We start from the raw sequence: 26918 nt of genomic DNA, 5'->3' as shown, positions 1-26918 counted from the left end.
AATGGTGACCAGGGGTTCGACATCTTCGACTCGTACTTCCGCTAGGCAGAAGTTGGTGAGCTAAACTATTCATTCGGAAGCGGAAATTCTTCGAGAAAGGTTTCTTGTTGTTTTGGTTGGGGAACGAACGAGATCCTTCGTTTGATTGTTTCCTACTGGTAAAAGAGCAAAAATTGGCAGGAAAAATGCCATGAATGGTAAACAAACGGCACAACTATTCGTCAAGAAATCCTTCTCGAAAGCGCTTGAGGTTGTGGGGGACAAAACCTAGCAAAGGGTCAAAACCACGGGGTCAACATTGATCAAATACCGGCCACAAAAACGAAAGTTTTCCTCAATCCCTTCTTTCTGACAGTGCTTGTTGAACCCACCCACTTTCGGTTGACCAATATTTGCATAGGAATTTGATTAAAGCTATCATCGGCCACAAATTTGACAGATAAAGGGCGAAAGGAACAGTCCAAACGGTCCAGCTGTGTGGGTCGATTCTTCTCCCTTCACTCACCTGGGCCGGCTAACTCGGCCTGTGCTATTGAATATTCAAAAGTGGAGGGGCAGATGGGCATTGTGTTCAAATTGATTACAATCAACGATTCGATTTGCTCTCCCTTTGCGCTCCCTTTCGCCCCATGATGACGATCAATCGAACGGAACCGATGCCATTTAGTGGACCCCACATGCAGTGTGGCGACAAGTGGGCACGCGACAAGTGACCTCCTATTAACGCCACCGATCGGCTGCCCTGTTGACACGATCGATCGAGGGTAAGACAATAAGGAAATGCCAATACACCCCTCCAGTGACACATCGGGTCGGGGACCTACCAGAGAGACCCGCGGACAAACGTCAATCAGCGTTCCATTGTGTGGCCGTCGTCAATTGAGAGCCGTGTTTAACGCTGCTTTTATTGATCTTTTGTGTGTGTGTGTATGTGGTTCCGGTTCGATGGTGATGATGCCGGCATGCATTTCCCGCAGGAAAGTCAGAAGGGACTCACATTCTCGCCTCTACACACACGCGTACACCTCACATATTGTCGCTTCGAATTCGATACCTATTACGAACGATTGGTAAGGAAAAAGGGGGAAAGTTTGGCAGAGAATTTTCGGGTGCAAAACCATCGAAATAGTTGCCGAAGGGTCGACGGTTGTTGCGGAAGATAGCGGTCGTGTTTTTTCTGCATTTTCTCTTTTCTATCCTTTGTTGGGATGTATTGTTTGTTGTTTTTCCCCGGTTTGTCGAAATTGGGTGTTTCGGGTTTCCCGATCTTGTTTGCAGAAATTGATCCGCAGAAGCCCCTTTTTTGCGGACAAACAACAAGTAGTCAATACATCATCATTAATCAGTGATTGAAGGCTCGATAATTGGCAAATAGGAGGAAAGGGCAAATCATCCCAAAAAAAAAAAGGAAGCAAACGCGAAAAGGGGAAAAGCATATGTAAGGCGAGTTGCTGGCGCAGGGGGAATTGCGATTGTTGTTTTTATTTTTGCATTTAACCCAACTAATGTGCCTTTATTTGTTGATTTTCTCGCTCGCTCGCCTCTCACCCGGGATGTTATCGACTTACCATCGACGCACCGCCAAATAGGTTGTGTTTTTTTAATGTGTTTGCATTACAACACTTGCTACCTTCCTCTTGCACTTCTCTGTCTTTTCTCTGTGTATGTCTCTGCTCACAACCTTGACGTAACAGCGCGTCCATTCGTGGCCGATCGCCCACCAAAGCCCACTCAACTCAACTAGCCGCCTCGGGGGAGAAAAGGAAAAGCCCGGTGTGGCGGAAACTTGGTGAGAAAAATGAAAATTCCACGTGGGAAAAACAGTGCTCGTGCTCGACGAAAGCGACAAAGGTATGCGAATGTGGTTGGGTGCAGAAAGAGGCAAAACAACAATCACTGGACAAGAGGAGGTGGGAGGGGACTGAGGATGGTGTGGAAAACTATAACATAATGCTGCAATAATTTATGTTTATTCCCATTGTGTGCTTATTACTTGACGGTGTCTTAGTGTGTGTGTGTGGTGGCATGAAAAAATGGTGGTAGAAATAATAAAGCCACAACACCTAACGATGATGTCGAGCCGACGACGAAGGGAAGGTGGCTTCTGCACTGGTCACAAGCGAGGGGGGAGAGACTGAACGAAGGCTCGAGAAGGCAATCACGTGAATGATTTTGATCCACATCACGTTAACAAACACCCTCGTGGCGAAGTAATGTGTGTGTGTGTGTGCCTGTGCAAAAGGGAGAGTAAAAGAGAGGGCACAACGCCACGCGAGCGCCACGGCAGAGATCATTGACTGGTATGTTGTTATTGCAAAGCAACGGCTGCAGCTGCAGTTGCTGCACCGCTCCCCGCCGCATGATGAAATGCAGTTCAGCAGTTGAAATGCGAGTTTCATATTTGGAAGACAGTTTTCCCTCGAGTACACAATGCAATCGAGGTCATTATTATCAGCAAACATGCACCGACCCGAGCTGCAGCCACTCAGAACTGCAGGCGCACGAGCGCGAAGGGTTCTTGTGGGCCCGGGTTCGAGCAAAAAAGGAATTTGAACGATTGAATATGCATCAAATCTAATGATCTGCGTGTTGCACTTGCAACAAAGCCAGCAGCGTGCATGAGTGTGTATGCGCGTCCCGTTACTCCATGGCATCTCGTGGCTCATTAGCCCCTGTGCCGGAAGTGAACGATTCTCGTCGACCCGCATCGGGTATCGGGCCCACTTGCCCGACCGAAGGAACGTTGTCTCCGAACTAATTTAGATTGTCGAAGAGATTACCGAAGGAATCAATTAAAAATGTGTAATACGCCACCCATTACGAGGGAGCGCACTGGGCAAACTTTCTCGCTGATCCCCTTGTCAAACCACGGCACCTTGTGTGCGCTCCGAATCCGCAAACAAATCGGGAACCAAAAGAACGACCGGGTGCCGGTGGTTTGAGGACAAATTTTGATTTATACTTTTGTTTGTTTTTAATCTTCGAACGGGTTGATGTTGTCGTTACGCCCGGTGAAAATCCACAGGAGGGTGGTGGTGGTGGGGTGGGGGCTGTGTTCCAGGTTAATCAATTGATTGTGTCTCGACAACCCTTTCATCATCGTCAACCCCCTTTGGAAGTGTCCACGCTTTTCCTCGTCCCCCCTGCCCCCTTTGTGTGAAGGGAGTTTGCCTCGTAAGCCCTAGTGCAAACATATCAGAGAAGCTGTTCCCGATAAGAATCTCTTTGATGTGTCTCTCTGCCTCTCTCTCTTGCTCTTTGCGAGTGTTTGCGTTCTGCAGCCAGCGTTCGAGCGTACAGCCCGAACAGAACTAATGCGGCGAGGGAGAACTCGACAGGCGCAGTGGCAAAGAGCCTAACGATAAATCGTAAAAATCGAAAGATTAATTTACCGATATCGCTCGAATTTCAAACCCGTTGCAGAATGCCCCCGTAAAGAGGGTAGGATGGTAGGGATATGGATCAATGCGTTTCGCAGACAGAGAGAGAGAGAGAGAGAGAGAGACCCAATGATGAGCTTCATTCGCGTTTCGTTCGTCGGGCGGAAAACACTTTACGGATTTTCTTCCAGCTCCCCCCGCAAAGAATTATCGATAATTAACCAGCTCCAGTTTGCACTACTCTCTGTTGGCCCGCTAGTGTTGATGCTGTCGGCACGCTGACGATGAGGACGGGTGGTGCTGCAGAGGGTTATTTTTTCTAAATGAATTTTAATTAACAATCAGTAAAAGTTCATTGCTCGCCCGCATCGAGTATCGAGACTGTATCGGTGCGTTGAGGCCGTCGCTTTTTTACAGCTGTTTGTGCTTTTAAGGCAAGCAATAGCGTCGTACTACAGTGCAGTTTTATTGATTTCTTGCGTCATTCCTGACTGGCACTGGCTGAGAACGACCGCCCCGAATACGAAATTCAATTAAATGTTTATGTGATTCTGATACCGATCATCTTCTGAATGTGTTTTGAAGGTCATTGGAGCGGCTGCAGATTGCAATTTAGTGGAGTTCGATTCTGTGCCTTCTTCGCACGCATAATGAGGCAGACCGTTTTTTTGTTTGTTGAGGAACTCCTTCGAAAGAAAGGCAATGTTTGCGCTGAGAATTTTGACACATGGGCGTCATAATGAGCGATTGGGAGGACGGTGAAACGAGCCTTTGTTGCGGGAAGCTTCACCGTCTTTTCTTTTTCTACATCGCCGATTGCCGATACCGGAATGGGTCCATTAAATTCGAATAAACCAAATCCCTTGCCATCAAATCAATCGCTCCAAGCGCTGCCACTAGCAGAGGAGTAAAACGGGAGGGAAGTACATAAAAACAACGATCAAATCGCGTGTTTGACCGGTTCGAACACGAACCCGCCTCGAACCGTTCAATCGTGCACAATTTTCTCATCGGCTGCGCCCTTCCACCCACCCGAGTGCGAGTGGATGATGTTGATGATGATGTGGATAGTATGTAAAAATTACACCACCAAATTTAACCTGCACACCACCCCCTCTGTGTGGAAGACGCACTGGTCGGGCGTCTTGGGAATTGGAACATTAGAAATCCATCGAACAGCCAGTGGCCTGGGGGAGGGAGTCGGTGCTGACGGGAAGGCATGCCCGGTGTGGGCACGAAACAAGTGCTGAAACTCATAAATATCGTTTCCCACTATTTATTGGAAATAAATATAAATTTCTTGTTTTTACGATCGCTTTTCTGTAACGGGCGTAGAAGCCAAGGGTGTATTAGTGTGCGCGGGGTTCGTTCCCTCTTTTCTTTTTCGTTTCGTTAGTTGCTTCCATCGCTGTCGTCGACGCTGCTACTGCACGAATCGAACGACACGACTGCGCCCGCTGGCGTCTTTGCCGGGGGAAAATCAAAACGACAACTATATTTTTACGGTCCCCCAGTCCAAGGGTATTTCCTTCACATTTACAGCCCGGGCCCGGGTGGGTGACTAAAGCAACGTTGCCCGGTCGCTGTCAAATCGAGTAGCACCCACTAATAAATCGATCGACGAAATGTGGCCCGTTCTTGATTCAAGCGTGCTGCCTTTCCTCCCTACTTTCGTTCGTTTGCGTTTGATTTCCCGGCGCACGGTAGCCGGGTGTAGGAAAATGTATGCCAGTGTGTGGGTTTATTATGTTGCACCATTCATGTCCCCAATGTTGACCGATTTTTATTCATAGCCGGTGTGGCGTGGTGGCCGAATCTGAAAACCGCGCGTCCTGCCGCCACTCCCCGTGCGCCAACGATGACAACATGTGAAAAGTGTCAATTTTAAAATTCGATGCGCCTTTGATACCCGTACCCGTATGTGTGTTTGTCTCTTACAGCACACAACAGCAACAGCAGCAACAACAAAAAACCGACTCATCTTACTCTCTCTTTTCTTTTTAATAGCCTTTTTCTTTGAGGCAATATACATATTTCACTGCGCGTTTCACACAACGCGGTTTTATGATCTTTGACAGGGGAAAATCTTTTGCTTCCGCCATCCCGGGCGGCGCTAGAGCAGGCGTATCTTTCCCGTTCGAAGAACCGAGCATCGTCAACGTTCGACAGCTAATTTACAAGTGGAATGAAAATAAGATACAGCAAACGAACCAACAGAGAGAAAAAAAAACCGTTCCGTGTACAAGCGCAGAACGATCGGCAGAACGAACGAGCATGAAAAGTGTCCCAACTTTATGGGCGGCTTCGAAGGAACTCCGGGTTACCGAAATTAAGCAATAAATTTTCAAATTGAAAGCAGATGATGGTTGTGCCTTGCCAGCTCCCGAACACATCATACAAGCACACACACTTAGTCACAACTACACAGACAGCTCTTGCTGATGACGACGACGATGGCGAAGACGACACCGTAAATCGATCGAATCGAATCGAGCGTGTGGGTTTTCCGCGTCATTTTGATGTGACGCACGATCACGCAGCATGAGCATCGAACGCATGATCGCAAACACACCGCAAACACGCAACGAGCAAACGAACGGACGGACGGACGGAGTCGCTTCATCGGGAAGCACCGGTGCGTGTGGTTGACCTTTGCGCGAGTCCGATCGATATCAATCACCTGTCCGTGTGTCCGTGTGTCCGTGTGTGTGTGTGCAGGAAGCCGCAAAACATTCCAAAACAACCCTCCCTAAACCCCGAAATAACACACGCCGATCCGATCGATTCGATAATTCATATAAATATAATTTTCATCCATTAATTAATTCCTTCATGCAATGTTCCTCACTCCGACACGGACACTCACACACACACACGAGGAAACGACCCTGTTCCCTCCATCAAACGTCACCGCACCTGTCGAAGATCCATCTTTTCGACCCCTTTTTTTCCTTCGATCGAGCGCTATTCGATAGGAAAAATCGAACCAACCAGCACAGGCCCAAGCATTAGGACCTAATTCGATCGGTTTCGTGCGTGAGAGGCGCCTAATCATTAGCTCGCTCCGGAGTGGCAAACCCAACGTCACCGACGAGCGGTGGTGTGCGTGCGTGAGCCGTGCGGTGCTCGCAACTCATCCCTCTTCCAATGCCACGCACTTGCTCATCTGTCAGCCGGCTGACTAAAATACTTTCATCGTAAAATTTAATGTTAATTGTGTGGATCTTCTTTCCGTCGGATGCCTGCTAGCTTGTTTACCGTTTTACGGCTGTGTGTGGCAGTAGCTTCAATGTGAGAATGTGCGTGCTTTAAAGAGCGGGAAAGCCCAGCATTTGCACAAAAAACCGTTGCGTTGTCGCTCGCATTTGATACATCAGGTATTAAATTCCCCGTTTCCCGTTTGAAGGTTTTTGTGCCAGTGAGGTGCATTGGTGCGCGCGTTGTGCTAAAAACCGGAGCACCTTCAACTGTGTCATTGTCAACGGTGGGGCACAACGCGACGGGGAGGAAGAGGAAGGGACGCCTAATGCCGAAACTTTTCGTCAACATTTTAACCAACCCACCGGCAACTCGCTCCATCGTGTGTGATCTGCTCATGTGGTGATAACCGCACGCATCGGTATGCACCATCCACCCTTCAATGAGCACCAGATGCAGCGTGCCTTGCACCGACACGACGATGACACACTGCTAACTCGCCTGTCATCTTCCTGTGCTCGGTGCCGCTCTTGTCATCAACCATTATTTCATTAGAACGAAAGTGAGATTTTCTTCCGCCTGCTGCTGCTGCTGCTGCTGCCGGAAATGTGGCCAGCGCCGGGACGGGAGAAAGTTTTCCGTTTGGCTTCTCTCTCCGGGTGTGTGCTGTGGCGGCGAACGCAACCGGCGAAAAGTACTTTAATTTGTACACCTCAACCAACGAGCCCAACCTCACAACGGCAAGTTCTCATAAGCATACGCATATGTGCCGGGGGTGTGTGTCAGTGTGTAAAGCCTGTCGTAGGGAGTGAGGGTGGTGGATGATGCTCATTTAGGCAGCACACTCAAGGAACTACTGTATGACAGGAGCGCGTGGCGCGGTGGAAAGGATGTTGTAAAACTTTTGCTTTTACTTTCCTCGACCACCACACCCTCATCGCCACAGCCTAGTAGGAGCTCCGTTAAACGGCTCTATGTCCTGTCCATGTCGGAAGTATGAAATTGTAGCAGCCCAACACACACACACACGCGCGCGCTTAAAGCCGGATTTTAGGTTTTTGCATCGACACTCTGGGGGACATACACACAAACACTGGCACACCATCGTCTGATCGAGCTTCGGCCTGATGTTCGGCAACAGGCAGCACACACCACAAAAGCCGGCCCACCATTTAAAGCGACTCCGCCGAAGGGAAGGGAAGGACGCACGGACCGTATTCATCGAGTGGTAAGAATAGCAATAACAGCTTGTCACCCGATTTCGGTGGTGGCTTTAAATATTATTAGATTTTAATACAAAATAATAACATTAACACCGTGTTTCGTGCAGCCGAGCCGGGAGGTTGAGGCGTTGTCTTGGCGTCGAGGCTGGAACAAACCAGGCGCGTGTGAGTCAGCCACGGGATGTGAACCCGCGATCGCGACACATCGCTGCCGTTGATTAATTCCCAGAACCCGTTTGCTCTACTGTTTTTGGCCTTTCTCAGGCGAACACATACCCCAATCGTTTATTGTATTTCGCCGAAAAGTGTAAGCACTTCTGCTGCGTGTGAGCACACAAGTCTCGCTCTCTCCGTGGCCCGTGGAATGATGATTGATATATCACTTTACAAAACCCCACGCGAACCGCATTTACCGATATTGAAATTCATTGTGAAAGATAGCTTTTTTTACTGCCCGAGCTGGAGCGACAAGTTATGAATGTGAAAAACGCTGCCTTCTGGTGGTGGGAACGAACGGGATAACGCACGGCTTTAACAAATCAATTAATACACCAACATAATGCCACCCTGGCTCGTTAATGCACGGGCACGTGTGTTTTTCTTTCGGTGGGCATGGCCACCGACAAACAAAAAAATAAGGCTTCCCGTGTTTTTGGGCTGTGAAATGAGAAGCGAGTCGGCGTTTTATGGCCCAAACATGATCATCAATACATTTTACCGATTTTCGGGATTTTCGGGAGTGCGTGAATAAAAAGGGCAATGGTTTGTGCTTTTTGAAAGCGGAAGGGTCGCCAGCACACAATGGAGAACGCTCCCGAATGGCATGAAATTTATTGTGTTTTTTTTTTTGCTTCTGGTTTGGGTTTCATCTGGCAGCCCCCCTCGGTCTGGGTCTATTCGATCGAAACGATTATTAGAAAATAATACGACTATCAAAACCGATGGTGCTGGTGCTAATAGCTCGATGTCTTCTTCTGGCACGGGAAGCAACCAGCAGAGAGTAGCCATAAATTATGATCATCATGTGTACAGCAGTGGTGGCCCACCGAGCAAAGGAATCGAATGAAACGGTTCGGCTCCGATACGAGAATGGCTCGATGATTATTGCTAAAAGCCGTACAGAAAGAGCAATGAAGGAAAAAACACCACCACACACACACATCTAATTCATACCGAGAGAGAGAGAGAGTGGTGGCAGTGGATGGGCACAATCGCTAAATAAAAAGGACGTTTGCAGAACTTGACGCACTTGGCAGGAGTTTGGGCGGATTATGTGGTCATGGGGAAATGGCTTTCAGTCATGTCGGGTGGCGGTCGGTCGGGCGAGCATATGGTCGAGAAACATGGCTTATGGGGCCATCGGTTTGGGTGTGAGTGTTTTTTGCCCTTCTCCTTTTGATGGGTTTTTGTCGCACATTCGATCGTGGGGATGTGTAATGTGAAAGATGATAAATTATCGACTGTCGCGTTTGTTTTCTTTCCTTTTCGTTGCTCGCTCTACCACACACGGCTCACACTCTGACTATCACACTATCAGCTTGTTTGCAAATGCGTCGCTCCCGCTTGCTCGATATCTCCGGGAGACATCGGCCACCTCACTGGCCCCGCGGGGCAGACAGATGATGATGTTTTATTAATCCCGATCCACAGAATCTACGGGCCCGCTTCCCGACCTGAATCGAAATCCAAAACGCCACGACAGACCTCATCGACAACCCCGTAGAGGAGGATGGGTTTCGTTATCAACAATCATTTTTCGAAACATCACACCGCGTGAGGCAAGTCGACCCTACCCCGGTTTTTGGCGGATGCCACTCCGGTGGGAATTGAAACTAGTTTTCTCCGCCCTGTTATTTTACAAACGGTCCTTAATGTCGGCCCCTTTTGCGCCGCTCGCATCATCACAATCAAACAACACCACAGACGCAAATCGGTACTGTATCGAATGGAATGGTGTGTTTGGATGGAAAACTACTCATTTCCCTACGCCGGATTTTCAAACAGCGTTTGTGTGTGTGTGTGTGTGTGTGTGTGAGAGTGTGTGTGTGTGAGTGCTCGTTGTTTACCCCAATCATTTGAGAAATAATCAAACGGATAACGAACAAATGGACAAATTCGACGCAAATCCACTGGATGGTAGCGGAATTGCGCCAGATCCTTGCGGCACCCGTTCCGCTGGGACCATGACACCGCACTGCCGGAACCGGTTTTCCAGCCCTGCCAATGGATGCAAAGCAGGCAGTGATGGGATTTCTTTTTTTTCTCGAAATGAAGAGAACAGAGAGAGAGGAAAAAACGCGATTATTCAGCCGCGCAACTGTCACGGCAAAGGAGGAAAAAAAGACGCGACATCAAGGATGGCATGAATCGAAACCGGAAAAAGGGATTTACTACTCGAATTAAATCAATATGGATAGGAAAAGCACGCGGTAGTGGTGTGGAGGGAACAAAGCATAATGCTGCCATAGTAGGGCCTCGCACACCATTTTTGACAGCATTGAACAATAAACTTTAATTTATGGGCTGGTTTCGGTGGAAATCGGTGGTTCCCGAAGATTCAGGATGTAGTTTTTTCCTTCCGGCGGTGGCTTCGCACCGTGTCTGCTAAGTGCATCCGTTTGCCATGGCCGGAAGTTAATAGTTTTTGCCTGAATAGTAGCTCAAGAGGAAGAAAATTGCTTTCCTTTTGAGTGCTTGTGCAGGAGAAAAGATGGAATGGTTTACGAGCGACAGATTTACAGAGATGGAAGTAACGGCAAACGGTTGCACAGTCTGTCACGCGTTACTGAACCGACTTGTGGAGCTTGTGATATTGAATAGGAAGGAGGAAAGGGAAAACATGATTGAAAACTCCTCCAACGATGCGCCTAATCACGGTCGATGCTTTTATTCGTGGCCAGTCACTTTGCTCGGTGCATCTAAAATGCAAGACTCATTAAAAAGCGAATGAATGACGCCTGTCTGCATCGTGACCGGAGGTCGTATCTTGTTTTTTCTGTGTTTAGGGCTCCGAGCCATGCTTCCCGTATGCTGTAGTAGCTTGTGGATCGATTCAATTCGATTTCGATACGACCACGCTGAGGCCTGAAGCCAGTAGCTTGACCGAGCCTATGACATGGAGCCCTACGCCGGAAGCAGTTGTCCTGGAAGCAGAACAGCATGCCTGACGCTTGAGCCGGCAAAACGAGACAGAAGCTTCCGGCAGACACGACCTCTCCGGTCAGGACAGCGCAGAAAAGCAGGTCAAACAGCAGGCTCGCTCACGCTCCCAGGCGAGTCTCAACTTTGGCGAAGCTTCAATACAGGAAAAGGGCTTTCCACTTGTTTATCTATCCGTCTTAGCGTCAGACGTCCAACGGCCGGAAATAGCGCCCGAGCCCAAGCACAGGCTTGAACAGGCTGTACTATTTATAATTAATCATTATTTATTTACCCATTGATTGAAATAAGCTTTGCGTCGAAGGTGCAGCCCCGAAGCCCCGGCCGGGGCCGACATGCAATTGTGTCATTTTCCCAATACCCTGGGTGGAAATGCAGCAGCGAGGGAGCCGCGCGCGGGTGCTGGAAAAGCGTTTTATCGCAATTATGAAATCTCACTATCGCATGCCAAGGTGGTTCTTTACCGTGGTGGAAGCGAACAATCCTTCCTTCCGTTCATTTCGCGGGCTGTTAGCCGGTGCAAAAAAGCCGGTGCCACAAACGGTTTCCGAAGCCGAACGATAATTACATCAATTTTCAATCCGTTTTCCCCGATTAAGCGACCAACCGTTAGGGGAAGGCGTTAGGCGATGGAAAGGACAAACAAAACCATTTCCCAACGCACGATGCAACCTTTCGTGATGCATCCGTTCCTTGGTAAGGGGTGGGTGGATGGGTGTTTGTTTGATTGCCCACCTCGGCACACAAACAACTGTCCGTGTGCGAGTGTGTGTTTGTTTGTAAAGTGCGTGAAAATGCGTATCGGCTGGCGTAAACGGGTGCGTAAATTATTATTTTCAACTAGCACGGGGAGGCGGGAAATTAATTATTGAGTATCAATTATCAATGTTTTATCATTTAAAATACTCATATGAGCTCTACAAAATGTGCGTGTTTGTGTATGGAATGGCGTACAACGCACTCTACCTTTAACTGTAAATGAGAAGTATTTCAGTTCAATGTACACTGTGTTCCCCTGCCCGCCTCTAAATTCTACACTTGTGAGGGTAATTCTTTTTTTTTTTAACTGCTATGCACATTCTCAGTAGACTTGCACTCTTGTACAAACGCTGATTTTATCACCAGAACGGTGTGTGCAATACGGCTGCAGTACGGCCAGTGTGTGTGTGCAGCGTGCAGCGTGGGGCCCCGGTGAGAGTTTTGACGGATGTAAAATGGCGTTTCAACACGCGAAATAGGCTTTGCGTGTTTACCCTGCCGAACAAAACAGGGCAGAGAAAAAAAAAACCCGTCCGTCGAGGAAGGTTGTGACGAAAGGGACGAATCGACGAACGAATTCTGACTGCGTTTTTTTGCTATTTCCCCCGATATGTGTAATCGAATGCAAAGCAGAATGCGGGAGGGGACGAAGAAAAAAAAACGTTAAATGCACCTCCATTGCGAGCGTGTTCAATGAGTTATTTATAAATAATTATCTGCAATCGGATTGTTAGAACGACAAGTCGCTGGAGGGCAGCGGGCAGGCAGGTTAGTACAGTTTCATGTTAATCAAACGATGCCAACTGTTAGATAAAGTACGAAAATGTATATTAAAACAAACACACACACACACACTTGGCCGAGTCAGTGCGTAATGGAGTTGAACTTTGCGCCGAAGTATTGATTTCGTTCGTACGCAACCGACCAGCTCGAGAAATGCTAAATGGACAGGCCAGCCGGAAAAGAAAAACCATTTCTGTACGCTTATTCACTATAATCAGCAGTTAAAGCAGCATTGATTTATATGGCCCTAGCGCTATCACCGTTTTTCCCCATTCCACAAGACAAAGTGTTGAAATCTGTTGAAGCTTCTACAGTCCACATTTCACTGCCTACACGCACACACGCCTCCGTTGACGTTGTGCACCCGGACACATGCTTGTTGATTCAGGACCAACGGTCTCCCTAGCCACAACACCACCGCAACTGGCGAACTGTTCTATTTTCCAACGGTGGGCAAAACGACGCCTGTAATCAGTGCAGATCAACGGGGTTGAAAAGTGTGTCAAAGGCCATTACATCCCATTAGAAACTTTTCCCTTTTCATTCACATCAACTCACACACACACACAAACAGGAGTAGAGGCTCGCCATCCTTGACCATATGCACTTGGCATGTGCGAAGAAGTGGGTTACCGCAGCTCGCACAGAAACACGCGTGTTTCCCCCTTTTATTTTATTCGACCAACCAAACCATCCCTGCGGCCAAGCAGCGGAGGGGCCAGCGCGTCCACCGGGCCACTTTTGCTGTTGCGTTTCGAGTACGCACACACGCCACCACCGAACAACGCGCTTGGAGTGCGTTGCGTACAGTTGTGCGTATTTTGTGCGCACCCCGTTCGTTCGTTCGTTTACTTTTGCTATCGTTTGCATTGGAGTGTAATTAAAAAAACTTCTGCTCCAGAGAAGCCCCAGCCCGATGCATCAGGTGCATTTTGGTGAGTGAGGAAGGAAAATTTCCTTGTTTTCAAGTGTGAACTAGGACACCGTCACAGTGTGCAGTGTCGGTCTTCCTCCGCCTGAATGGAAGCCGCCGGGATGTGCTGGGTTAATGGAATGGGTGACTTTAAGCCCACCAGACATTAACGCTCCCACCAACAGGCCCAAGCCATTGGTGCGTTATGAAAGCGTATTGCCATAATCTATGATTTATCATCGTTTATTTATCTCATTAGGACGATAATTTGATCCTCCCGGCACGGCACGGCACGGCTCTGCTTCATGTCCGGCACCCGAGTGGTGCTAGTGCAGAATATAATCGCCCTTGCCGAGTAATAAACCCATCATTACTAGTTGCTGTTCGATTCGTGTCCTTCAATCCGCGTGGGCCATTGCGGGGGGAAGCGAATGGGTGTGGCTGTGTGAGGCAAAGACATAAGCTTAAGGAAAAACTTTGCCATCAAACCGATGCTAGAGTTTTCTTAATGGGGAAACGGCCACTCCCGACACTAATGAACCGAACAGGGAGTCTGGTCTCTATAACCCTCCGCAAGATCTTTATCCAATCTTATTTATGAGCTTAATAAATCTTTATATTATTATTAACAAAAATATTGCACTCATTTCGTCCGCCGGGTCCGGCTATTGTCTGCGTGACTTCCGTTCCCTTTGCGGTCGTGATTGGAGGACAGTCGATACTGTTTTCAATTTGTGCGCTTATCGAGCGGACATTCCAAACAGCGGTGCAAACCGATTGCCATCTTTGCCATACCCCGCTCAATCAGTTCCCGCCTGTCCCCGAACAACGTAGAAAAAAGCTTGCTCCCACTGCCAACGGTTGATTAGAAAATTGCACCATACACTTCAACCATTCGTCACCGTCTAACGTTGCTTTACGATGTCACCACATCCGGTTTTACAAAAACCGCGGTCCCCGGCGCGATTGGAGATGATTTTCTCCAATTGAATACCTCGCCCATCGGCTGGGCTTCCCTGCTGAATACACCCCCCCCTAGAACTTCAGTGATCTGTTATTGCCTTTTTTGTTTGTTGATTGGAGAGAGAGAGAGAGAGAAAAAGAGGGCGAGTGTTGTCTGTGTGTGTGTTATTGGCATCGAACCGGTGTGTGGGGATGATTGTGTTTGATGATGAAGGTTACGATATATTTCGCTTTTATCAGCTCGATTGGTCTCTCGCCGTTTGTTGTTTGTTTGGATTTGGATTTGTCCCCCCCCCCCCCCCCCGTGTGTCCCCGGTGTGTGTGCATTGAGCAGCAACAGTAGCAAACAGACATTCAAAGCCAATCAAGCGCTATGTTATCATTAGAGTCAATTCAGATTCGTGATTTATGTGATCGCGACCACTTTGATAGAGTGTGGAGTTTGACGACGGTGCTGCACTTGCGGGTGAGTGTATTGGGGAAGGATTAGGTCACTAACAGAAACGCACAAACACACACACACACACCAGGGATAGCTAGGGAAATCTCCAACATGCTGCGACGAGGTGAGAGCAATTGCGCATCATTGGTTTGTGGTTTGTGGCAGATCGCAAGACACGCATAGGGACTGCGGAAGAAAGCACACACAGCATGGGTCCCGGTAGGTCCCGGCAGCAACCGGAGGAAACCCGATAATGGCGTGCATAAAGCATACAGCAACAGCAACAATAATAATAAACGCCACATGTTGTCTGTCGCGGCGTTATGTTGCCCTTCGTTTCGCATAGCACCGAGCAAGCGGACGCGTAATGAACATTTCGTACAATTTTTCTCACTCCATTTCACAACACAAACTCACACACACACCCGTAGGCAGATCCATAGAAACTGCCAGTGTCTTTGGGGGTGAACGTTCCGTCTTTAAATCCGGTCTTGGTTCCGTACCGTCCGTCCGTTGTGTTTGGGTTTGTCGCCAGAAAATCTGCCATACACCACCACCACCACACCCTTGGGCCGAATCGTACGAACACGAAAGCAAATCTCTCCACCCCAGTGGCTGTGGCTTATTGTCACCGTCTTCTTGCCGCTAGGGCAGCAGTTCCCGGTGACACTGACACTGACACTACAGTACACCAACGGTTCCGATCGATGCGGGAGTAGCATCGATTATTTCTTGTTTTTATTTTACGCTGAATCAACCAGACCCGAACGGTTTGAGGTACGTGGCAAGTCTTCATTCAAGAGCTGTGAATTGCCTTACAAAACAAATCATCCGCCAAAGCCCACTCCCTGCCCAGCGTCCGGAAGAATCAAGAGACGCTGGTTTTGTATTATTTGCGACACGCATTTCTTTTTCGACACGATCGATGCGTGTTACGATGCGTATCTTCGTGCGTTATCGAAGCGATGCTGCCAACTCAAGCCAAGACGACGACGACGACGGCGAAGACGACCAGCGCGCAAATTCAGAGACACAATCCTTGCCCTTTTTATTCCATTCCTTTTGTTCATTTTCACCGTTGCCGTTGCGTCTCTCGTGACCAGAAGCCATGCCATAATAAATCCCGGTGCGAGGGACAGGACAGTGGCACAGGAGGGGACTCTCTTCCCTTCTTCTCAAGTAAATGATCCAATGAGTAACCCACGCCCGGGCATGTACTGTATGGATTATAGATTAAGATCCGACGACTGCTCCGCGCGCAGAACATCTCCGAGCCCAGAGCATCGGAGAAGATGAGGAATGGGAATAAATCGTAATGCAGCGGGAAGCGAGCGAACGGATGAAGAAGCAAACGATCCCCTGGTGTACCCCGCGACCAGCACGACACTGCACGCACTCTGCTTACATCCGTTTGGTCGTTTTTTTTTTTTTGTGGGTGTTGGTTTTGGTTTGGAACCGATCGCACGCACTCGCGCCGAACACGGAACGGAAGATGTGTTTCGGAGGCTTAGACAAGGGCATTTGGAAACTCGCTCTCTTCTTATTGCAAGAACAGACACTTAGTTCAATGGAAGTGAAACAAACACACACACACACACAGAGACACGTAAAACCTTCCACTTTTTTGCTGGTCTATTTGAACAAAAGCAATACTCTAATTCAATCGGGTTGGTTCGCTTTTTTGCTTCTCTCCGTTGGGATCCGTTCCGATGATGAAACGTCACCCAGGGCGTGCGTGCTGAAAGTTTGTCCCCGGGTGTTTGTGCGCTTCCTAATTGTCATGCCTCGGCAGTGGGATTTATGAACATTCCTCGGCACGAACCTCACCCTCGAACAATTGAGCGCTTCCGTCTCGATCTTGATCGTCGCCCTCGATGCTTGCGAGCGTGCAGGCAAAGAGCGCGTTGACGTTGACAACATCCGAGGCGAAGGAAGAAGCCCAAACGAAGTCCCAATGACTAATAATGTCTTCGACGTTTCCGATGCCGATTCACGAACCCGAATCGATTGAAGCGTACGGTCTGTGTCCCCCGGACTGGTGATGCAATCGACAACGACGACCACGATGATGATGCTGGGAAAATATGATCGAGTTGCATCAATGGCATCGGGAATCGGGGAGGTTTTGATTTCGTTGCGGAAGTTTCAATTAAGGCTAATGATTGAACCACTTCCCTTCTACGACTCAAACACTGCGACACTCACACATACACACACACTTACCAGTGCGTCGTAGTCCCTCAGTATGTGATCTGGGGTGTGATGTGTTGGTGACAGTCATTCGAACATCAATTTATGACCCACCATCCCACACTTGCTCGTCCGCCTGGGTGCGCCTGCTAGTTTTATCGGTCGTAGCGGATCGACTCGAACAAATCTCATCGTCAGAGATTTTCGTGCGTCCGCTGAGAACGGGCGTTGGCGTCCGTCGTCGTCGTCGTCGTCGTCGTCTTCCCAGACTTAAAAATAGCTTGCCACCGTGTTGAGAAACCCGATGGCCCATCGAAAAATGGGTAGCATTGTTCTTCAAATCGCATCGATCGACGGGGCAGTTTGCTCGGGATGAGCCCGGGGCCCGGAGGTGCACACTCCACTCCCGAACGCCACTGCTCTTCGGGTCGGTCTTCGGGGAGGGGAGGGAATGATTTCTAATAACAGGTGTAATGGCAATTTATTTATTTCCTTTGCCACAACCACAGCCGCGCTTTGCTTTGGTCGGTTAGTGTGGCGAGGTCGCAAGGTGAATTTACGTCGATTGACGATCCTGTCGCTGTTGCGGTTTTACTATGACGATGCAAGCAGCTATTGTGGTGTTGAGAAGAAGTCACAGGGAAAAGCAGCACACACACTTGTTTTCCCCCGCGAGCCCGCGAGGTTCGATCAATGGTTTTGAATGTTTATCAAACTCAAATCACTCGCAATGAGGAAATTCTCCCCCGAATTTATATATAAAGTCAGCTCGAGCGCTTAACTTTTACGAGCGCGAAGTGTGTATTGTCCACTCCGTTTGGTAAAATATTGCCCGCGTTTGTGCGCTGTTTGCTTTTTTTATTTTAAGGCAGCAAAACAAAATACTGCGCCGATTCGCCTGATCATCGTGGGATGACAATAAAATTTAATTTAACACAGCCAAAACCTTCGCGGCGAGTTCCGTTTCGCGGCGTGATCTGCCGCCGACCCGTCAATTGTTGTTGATATTTGGCGACGGCGAGTAACAATTTTCGATCACATTTTTACACTCGATTAGCGTGCCTTTCCCTAGCTACCGCGCTGTGCTATGGTAGTGCTGGCGAGCAGATCTCTCTCTCCTTCTGTTGCCTCAGGTTGTGTGTTGCTCAAAGCAAAGCCGTGGGTGGCCAACAGTCAAGAGCAACATCACTCTTCCTGCCTGCTCGGCGAGGGAAGTTTCGCTACTTTACGATCGGGAGAAGCTGCATCTTGCGCCCTCTGGTCGCGATGGTTCTATCATAAAATTTCGTCGAACAGAAGCACCGTTGGCACGTTAAACAAACAAACAAACTAAACGCCTAAATCGGCGTCATCGACAGTTTTTTCTTGCCACTTCTCCCGTTGGCTTCCCGCTCCATCCCTTTGCCCGCGGTGGTCCATTCTTCGGGCTCGATTTAACTCTTCGAATCTCCCGCTGAAGAAGATCGTACGATCCGGTGGCAAGATCGTGTTACAAAATAATGAGCATCGAGTCTCGTTGCCCGGCTCCCCTCCGTCGGTTGTCTGTTCCACCTTCTCCCCGCATGCAAGCCCATTTTCCTCCCCACCCCAAGATGGTACAGAAATTCATTTATTATATATTGATTAATTTGCACCACGGTGGCGGTAATTAATACGACCCGTGGGTATCTTGGGTGCATGTTTGACCGTTCGGCTTGCGCCGTATTTTTTCTTCTTCTTCCAGCCACCAGCGCATAACTTCCCAGAATGCCGACCCCCAGAAGCCGGCTCGGCGAGGGCCACCACTACCGTTAGGCACATTAGCGACGATGTTGAGGAGAGAAGCACGGAGCACCGGGCGAGGAAACCAGCAACGAAAAAATGAGCATGAACTGTAGAATAGTAGTTGAACCGACTCGACGCGACAGCTGTTCCGTAAGGGTGCTACGCAAGGCAATTTAGCCGGACGCACACACGGAAGAAGTAGGGCTCGAGCAGGGCGCTTGGCTGCGGCAGATAAAAAGAGACCCCGTTTGTTTTCGTCTTGTTTCGGCCGCATTTGGGTTTATCTCCAGGCGCACACTGGGGCGATGGGTGCTGCTGGTATTGGTGCGCGTCGCTCTGTATGGGTATGTAAAAATGTAAATTTGTTCCGTTCCGTTCCGTTCCGTGGCAGTATGCTAATGAAGACGAAGCACCGGGCAGCAGAAGCAGAAAGGAAGGAAGGAACCATGTGCGCTTGTGTGTATAGGTGTGTGTGTATGAAAAAGGGGTGAATTCTCACGCCGCGTCTTCGGATCGCTTTAATGAGGTGGAAAAGAGGTGGCCGTCCTCCCTTAATCTTCATTTTTTCACGCAAGCCGCTAAGCTGCAGCGACAGCGTACGCGATCAAACGCTTCACGGTTTGTCTAGGCTCGAGTTTTGCTAATGAGACGCATTCGATTCCTGCACCAAGCACAGGGGGGGGTTTTGCGATCGCATATCAAGCTGGGTTGCTGTTGTTCCAGCTCCGTTTTATCTGTTCACTTCCTTCCCCTGCAACGTTCGAGTGATAAAGGCGGCTCGGTTTGGACCCGAGCTGCTGGCCGATAAGTTCTGCACCATTCTGGATGGCAGTGGTGGCGGTGATGGCGTTATCTTTGGCAAGCCACAGCCGGAGTACTGTTTGTCTTGGAATTCGGCCGCAATCAAAGGCGAGGGCAGCAAGTGTTCGAATATCGCTTGCCGCCTTTCGGCTGCTCATTATCGAGCTTGTGTTTTCTTGGCGTAAGTGTTGCCGGCGTGTGTTATCGTGGTTTGTGTATAATTAATATCCCTTGCATTGCTGATACGATTTTGTAACTAGTTTCGGTTTCGAGCGGACGTCACAGCGTCGGTCCTCATCACTCACAACGCACCTTAAATCATGAAACCCCTCGCCCTCGTTTTTCATGCGCTTTATGATATAATGCTGACGAAATGGAGGTCTCCGCTTTGTTCAGCAAAATGGTCACCATCGATCACTTTCTTGCCTCACGGCAACACGACTTAAGTCCACCAACACCAGCACAAAGTTCAGTATCAGATTGAGCCGTGGAGCCATCTTAAAAGCCAAAGCTGCGAACTGCGAGACTAGAAACAATTGCAACGGTTCTCAAGTGTTCATTGTTCTGTGGCCGGTGTGTGTCTTTTGCTGCCCAAAAACTATCCCACCACACACACACACACACACACGGACGGGCACACGGACACACCGTTACCGACCAGGGGACGAGGGCAAGCCCGGCCAGACCAGCAGCACGTCCGTCATCTGGTGGCTGAATTTATTAACCAATAATTAAAAATTCTCGAAAGCGGGCGGCTTAATTAAAGTCATTGTTCCAGATATTAATCAGGCAGTTTTGACTCTCTGTCTCTGTGTGTGTGTGTGTGTATTTTCTCTCTTTCTCTCTCTCGCTTTTCGGTGGCGTCTCGTGTAGGAGTAGTAGCAGAGCTCCAACGTGCCGAGGTGGTTGCACCTCGGTTTTGGGCGTAATTTGCTAAATTTATTTAAAAGCTTCTCCATTTTGTGTGTCTTTCGGCGTGCATGCATTGGTCACTGGTGCATCCGTGTTTAACGGAGGTCGGCGTTGTTTGGCCGCTATGGGTTTTTGGGGTCCCGTGCCTGCACAGATCGCCACCGCTTGGCGGGCGAGGATTTTCGGGCGGAAAACAGAGTGTAATCCTGCTGATTGTATGATTACGCTGAATTAATTCATTATCTATTGTTTTCCTTCGTTTCAAAATGGAGATGGAACACCATCACCACCATCACCGCCAACACACTTACACATTTCCCGCACAACCATTCCGTAGTCGCGACGGCTGCTGAAAAATGCTGACCTCAAATGGTGGGTGGTTTTATTCGATGCTTGCGGCGGTTTATGCTGTGCAATCGTCGCCGCACCGGCAAATGGGAGTAAAAAATATTCACCATAAATCATTGAGCTCACACACAAACATACACGCTGTGTTTTGGGGCGCCCATTTTATGTGCGGCCACTAAAGTGCGGTCGATCTTCTCTATCTGCAAAATAGAGTGTACATTGACCGCCGGGCGTTTGGTCATTTGTTTCGCGTGTGCCAAACGCACTCGTGGGACTGAAATACAATTTTGAAAAAAACAAACACACACACACACACACACACACACTAACAAGCGACAGTGAGTCGTCGTCTATATACCTCGCGTAGCAAGTGGTGTGAAAAAGCGATTAAAATGTACGCGGTGGATAGCTCTCCCGAAAGCCCCTGCCGACCCCAGCCGACCAGCCTGAACATGGTGGGGCAACGGGGACGCACGAACAATCATGCGTTACGGGAGCCGCGCTTTTGTCACGAACGATTAGAAGCGAATGCAATTAGATGTGCATCTTCTGCATGCAATTTCTTGTCCCTGCTGCTGCCCGGGGTCGGTCGTCGGACGATGGACGATGGCTGCAGCGGGACAGTTTGAGGCGGCGAGTGTCGCGACAATTAGCTGGATAATGGAAGTTCACACCCCGGGACAACCAGAGCAGGCGAGCTACCGAGAGGCATATTTTACATTATTCACAGAATGCACACCAGGTAATGCAATATGTTTGATCTTGGACAGCAAGAGCGAGTGAAGAAAAGAACATATCAAACCAATTTCTGTCACGTGATCATGATCCGGATTTCACTGCATCTGTGAGTTTCGTTTTTTTGTTTGTTCGTTGGAAGCGATATGATTCCGTTGAAATCTGTCCCGTGACAGTAACGAGGTGAAAATATACATTCTAATAATAACGGGAGCTGCATCCGTGGGGGGAGGTAAGAAATTTGCGCGCGCCTCTTTGGGGCCAGAGAGCTTTAGCATAAGAAGACGGTGAGGACGGTACGAGGACGACGGTGACGGCGACCGGCTAGCATTCGAGGCGGCACCACCATTATGCGTTCCGGTCGATTTGACCCCTCGACAGACGCTCGTAAACGCGCGCGGCAGACTCACCCTTGCGCTCCAGTGGATCCACCCTTCCCCCACACTCGGCGATCGTCGAGCGAGTTGCGTGTTTTAGGCAGACGCTACACAGAACAACACGTGTTTCGATGGATGGCGTGAAGTTGAATGTGTGGCGCGCGCGCACACAGCGTGTGTGGCTACCGGAACTGCCGCTTGAAATTGTGGCCGAAACAGCAGATACAGATTTGGTTCGACATTGCAGTAGAAGCAGAATGCACCCTGGAGGTCTTGTTAGGCCAAAAGCAGGAATAGGCACCGAACACCGCAGAGCATCGAAATGGAGTCGGTTTTTTAATGGAATTCCACTCAATATCCCGCGCGTCTGCCGCCTTCGGCCGATCACTCACTGACAGCGCTTAATTAGCCACAAGTAAAATGTGTGTCTAGCGAGGGCCGGCAATCGAATCGAACTGGTCATCGTTCACGTTGCTGTGTCGCTTCTCTATCGCCCTCTGCCCGTGCACTGACACTGACACTCACTATTGGAGGCATTATTTATGGGCAAAAGTACAACGGCAATACCGAACCGTATCGCTGGAGCGCTCGCGATCATGATCACACTAGCAATCGTAGCTTAAAATGTTTTCACACGAACGCAACTGACACGGGGCACGGGGGCGCGTTAGACCGACACACACACGATCGGTCGATGGTAGAATTCAAATGAAAAGTAATTAACTTGTCGATTGGTTCTAATTGCTCTTAATCATAACCGCCGGCAACCCAAAGCGGCATCCCATCAGCGACCCGAAACTGGACGCAGCCGTGGCCCCGACGACCGTGAAGCTGTTGTCCTCGTTGTATCGGTTGCAGTTTTGCATTTCTGCTTTATAGCACCAACGGCGCCAAACGGCTCGCGGTGAACATTTTGCGCAGAATTCGACACCACCCAGCCTCCATAAATCGGCAATTTTCCATCATAAAGAGACCCGAGAGTGGACCCCGAGATGGTGCGCGCTGATGATGGCATCTGTGCTTGCGAGTGTGTGTGTGTGTGCATTATCCAATTATCCCCTCAGGATATCGACAGCCAACCCTTGCCGGGTCGGACAGCGGATGGTGGAAACCGCAAATACAGGGCCCGCATTCTGCTGTTCGCGAAAGGAAGCGATGGAAGCAGCAGCAGCAAAAAAAGCAGACCATGCGCTGCCCCCATTTTGTGTTCCGCCTGTTCCTTGCGGTCCTGCCCGCCGCTCTTTCTTTCTTTAATCGATCGTGTCGGCAAATGATCGACGGAATGCGCATCTCGCGCGGTACAAAGCGGAGCGATTGGCAGCAACAAATGAGCGTCTATTTATTTTATTTCAAGCCGGCCGTACCGAGGTCCAGGTCCTTGGCGGGCCTTCGGGCGATATCCATCATCTTTGATCGTTCATACTTGCTCCTTGGCTCTCTCTCTCTCTCTCGCTTGAGACTCCCCCCTTTTTCCGTTCTCGCCCATCAATCGTTCATCATCATCTGCGTGCCGGAATGGGCCCGTTTGTGGCCGGGGCCCCGGTTTTAATGTGATCGAAGCCACTTCAATCGATGGTGATTTCTCGTTCGACGAATCCGGATCTCTCCCTCTCTCGCTCTTGGCTGCACCGGCATCGATCCCGACAACGATGACGAGGACGGACCGGAAAACAAGAATTCGTTAGCGAGCGTTCACTCTTTACACAAACACACACACACACTCAACAAAGACACCACCCTCGATCGCCGGGTCCGTGTTCCGTTCTAGCCGTTCGACCGTCCGCTGCACGGTGGGTAACGTGTTATTAAAATCGTATCAATTTCAATAATAAATAATGATGATTACCAATACATTTCCCAACGGCAAGCGCAGCGCGGCGGAGGGTGGCGCGTGGGGAGGGTGGGTGGTCAGATCGTGTCCGAGTCCCCGGCGGAGAGGCTGAACCAATGCGAGATGAGGAGCGAAACTGCGAAACCAAATCGCCAAGGGATGCAAGATAATGATGATTATTTTTTGTCTTTTCGCTTTTCGCGCTTTTCTGTGCGGCGTGTGTACGTGTGTGTGTGTGTGTGCAATGTGCACTTGGGTGAGTGTGTGTGTGCGTTTGTCATTTTGCATTCATTCCGAAATGATGCATACGCTGCAGGTTCAGCTGTTATCAGATCGTTTCGGCGGGGCTGCGGCTGAACAATCGTCGTTGGCCACCCCGATGCGTTCGAAGCACTGCGATGGAATCAAGATTATGGCACTTGGTGAGATTATTTGCAACACCAACACACACGCACTCGCACTCGCACACAGAAGCAATGGGTCGTTGTGGTGTTGCTTTTTTCCCTTTTTCCCGGGTGCAATTTGCCGATCGCCGGTCCCATTAAGCCGGAGGAAAGGCATCAAAAGCATATCTTTTGAAACAAATGTCGATAGATTAATCAATTTATGGTTTCGCCTCAATACCGGTTGGGATGGTGTGTAATGTTTTTGAATGAGAGAGAGAGAGAAGAAGGACGCACATTGCCAGCTAAAGAGATAAAATACGAGAAAACGAAGTGAAATTGAGTGAAAGAAAAGCAGATAAACTGAGTTGGTTGTGCAAGTGTGTTGGGTTTTTCAGTGGCTGAGGCTCGTTTGCCGGTTGAAAGGGTCTTTAGAGACTTCCAAGCGGTTTCTTTACCGCTTCATTTCCCACAAAACAGGAAGAGTCGTCCAAAACAAATGAAAGAAATGAATTTCGTGTAGAAAAATTATACGTACAAACTTTTACACACATCAATAGTAATCGATGGCCAATTAGGCTTCTCGATCGTGATTGCTAAATCACAATTTTGCGCGTCCAATGATGATCGAACCTTGCGTTTGATTCCCAGCCGGCCCCATAAGGAGACGAAAGGCGTCGCCTAACGAGAATTTGATTATTTATTAATGACGAACCGGGCCGAGAAGTGTTTCAATCTTCCCCCAAAAAAAAACATCCATCCCATTCTGCCATCGGCCATTCACGTTCACGTCATGACACTTACACGGCACACACAGAATGATCAATGGAGTTCGGGAGCATCACTTGCCGTTTGCCAGGTCGGTTTGGTTGCTGAACCGGAAAAAGACTCAGAACATGCAGCCTCTCCTACGCACACACACTCACACATTCAAGCACCCATATTGGTACTAATTTGTGTTCCGTTCCCTTTCACTGCATCCATCAATCGCGGGCGGTTTCGGAACAACCCCGGGACAGAAATAGTTCCCTCGATTGATGTCCGAACTAGCGCACCGAAGCACCGAGAACACCGAGCACCAATTTTTCTTCCCCGTCCCGTTTGGATGGCATTCCGTCGATGAGCTGTAATTACAACTTCCGGCACTGAGCCGTTCTCTCCCTCGTGGCTGACCGTAGCAGCAGCACGACAGAACAACACAAAAGGACACACAAGTGTCTGATTTTTGGAAGAGCGGAATCCGATTGACAGCATCAATCGAACGTTCGAAATGAGATTCACCCGCACGGGAATCGCACGCAATCGGGCGTGGGATGGGATGAAACAGTAAACACGCATCATCTCGAAACGGTCAGCTCGTCCGAAAAAAAACGGGGGAAAACTCAATCGACCACGAAAAATGCATCTCCAAAACGGGCTGACCAACCGGCCCGTGCTAATAACTGCTCCCGGGGAATAAAAAAGGCGAATACTTGTGCCCGCTACCGCCGTGTTCTGAAGCATAAATTAGGCACACGCAAACCACACTGGCATGAGGAAGCACTTACACACATAAACACACGCACAACATCACATACACACACACGTAGGGAAACACTTTAGTTATCTTGTTGCTATGAGTCGGCTTGCGTTTTCATCCTTGCAAGCAGCCATCGAACCGAACCTGCACGGCTGCACGGCTGCACGAGTACGCATATTACTTTAAACACGTATCGATGTTCGATGGAGGGTGCGTTCCTCTGCCGTGCCGTGTTCTAGATGAGCGATTTGTTAAAAGAAACTATCACCGTAAACAAACACATGTCGTAGATTTTGAAGGCAAAAGAAAAATGCACGAGGTACGACTCGAATTGCGAGCGGCTCTCAAGCAGGAACGCGTGCGGCGACGTGTTGTGCAAATTGCCGTCGGTGTTTTTGCGCTTGCGAAACAGTGGTGCAGTGTTGGTGTTTTGCAAGTGTGTTGCACAATTTTCTTCACTTCCGGTAATGAGGTGGTGGTTTTATATATTGAAGAACATGGTAGAATTGTTTTCAATTTAAAAATGAAAGCAGTAAATCAAAGCATGATTCATAGAGCTCAGAGCACTCTTCAGTTTCGCCGAAGCAAAATGGAACAACAATCATCTGGCATAACAAATAGCCAAAAAGCCAAAGTTTTGTGTCCAACAATTGTAACAATTCATCATTAAGCAGCATCGAAAAATCGCACCGCCGAACAACAAGCAAGCAACGGAAGGGTTAATTTTCGATATCAACGAGGCCCCAAATTCCCATTCCATCACTTCCGCGTTTGAAAAACGACCAAAGGAAAGAGAAGTTCGTAGCAGCAGCACACTTCACCAAAGTGTAAACACTTAAATTCGACGCCCGGTCCAGACCGGCCACTGAATTCGCCCCCCAGCCGCCCATAGGATCGAAGCACCATCATGCTGATGATTGTCGCCGCTGTTGGCCCTTCATCCGAGTGTGTCTATTCCGCAATCCGGGCTTTGCGGTATTACAGCGTGCTGTTGAGCCTCCGATTTCCTGTTGCCGGATGAGTGGCAAGGAGGAGAGAGACAAGGGGATTGAAAAGTTCGCAAGGGTTCGCCATTGGCCACCCACCACCATCGGTGGAACCAGAGGAAGAGTGGGGTTGGTGGGGGCGACAAAAGGGTTCAGGCCGGAAAATGTATCACAATACACGACGCGTCAAAGCTGGCGGCAGCTCGTTCGCGTGCTCATCGCTGTAGGCCGATCCAGAAACGATGCTACAAT

At 49.2% G+C, this 26918-nt stretch overlaps 1 protein-coding gene across 5 annotated transcripts in view; it reads right to left on the bottom strand.

Annotated features, from left to right (window-relative positions):
- LOC120951862 (homeobox protein cut) overlaps positions 1-26918 on the bottom strand; it is a 166739-nt gene that overhangs the window by 137175 nt on the left and 2646 nt on the right. The window lies entirely within an intron of this gene.

Source organism: Anopheles coluzzii, chromosome 2 (genome assembly GCF_943734685.1).
Source record: "Anopheles coluzzii chromosome 2, AcolN3, whole genome shotgun sequence".
NCBI lineage: Eukaryota > Metazoa > Arthropoda > Insecta > Diptera > Culicidae > Anopheles > Anopheles coluzzii.
Note: the sequence above shows the minus strand (reverse complement) of the source record. Positions and strands in the feature narration are given on the sequence as shown.